The sequence below is a fragment of the Mustela lutreola genome, chromosome 3 (genome assembly GCF_030435805.1).
Source record: "Mustela lutreola isolate mMusLut2 chromosome 3, mMusLut2.pri, whole genome shotgun sequence".
NCBI classification, from domain to species: Eukaryota; Metazoa; Chordata; class Mammalia; order Carnivora; family Mustelidae; genus Mustela; species Mustela lutreola.
Window position 1 is genome coordinate 59,958,257 of NC_081292.1, and position 569 is coordinate 59,958,825.

Consider the following 569-nt stretch of genomic DNA (forward strand, 5'->3'; position numbering starts at 1 on the left):
CTGTCTTAGCTTCTCCTCATGGGTCTTACAGATGCTTATAAAAACATTACGTTAATGAACAAGAGAATGGGAGAGGCTAAGGGAAGAGTCAAGGACTGGTTTTAGGAAAATGAAAAGTTTAAGATGGTTATTAAGAAATAAGGTGAATCGAGGAAAGAAACATTGATAAGGGTGAATAAAAGACACAAGAGGAAAGTTAGAGTGCCTGGCTGGCTCAGTGGGAAGAGCATGAGACTCTTGATCTCAGGATCATGAGTTCAAGCCCCATGTTGGGTGTAGTGATTACTAAAATAAATAAATACATACATACATACATACATACATTTGTTAAAAAAAGATAAAAGAGGACAGTCAGAGGACCCATTCCAGCAAGGTTAAAGTCATTAGATGTTTATTTAAACATGGATTAATAAAACATATTGATGGGCTTAAAACACAGGTCTTACTACTGCACTGTCACTAAAAGGTTGAGCAGGCTGATGAGACCCCTACTACTCTCCCATCATTAAAAAGCCCCAAACAAGTCAGCTCCATTTACCTCAGTTTGGGGTTATTTTTAAAGTGTGAAA

General features: G+C 37.4%; 1 non-coding gene across 1 annotated transcript; it reads left to right on the forward strand.

The window, feature by feature from the left end:
- Nucleotides 1-203: 203 nt before the first annotated feature.
- TRNAK-CUU (transfer RNA lysine (anticodon CUU)) lies at nt 204-276 on the forward strand. Its single transcript has one exon. It is a non-coding gene; the product is annotated as a tRNA-Lys (tRNA).
- The last annotated feature ends 293 nt before the right edge of the window (nt 277-569 follow it).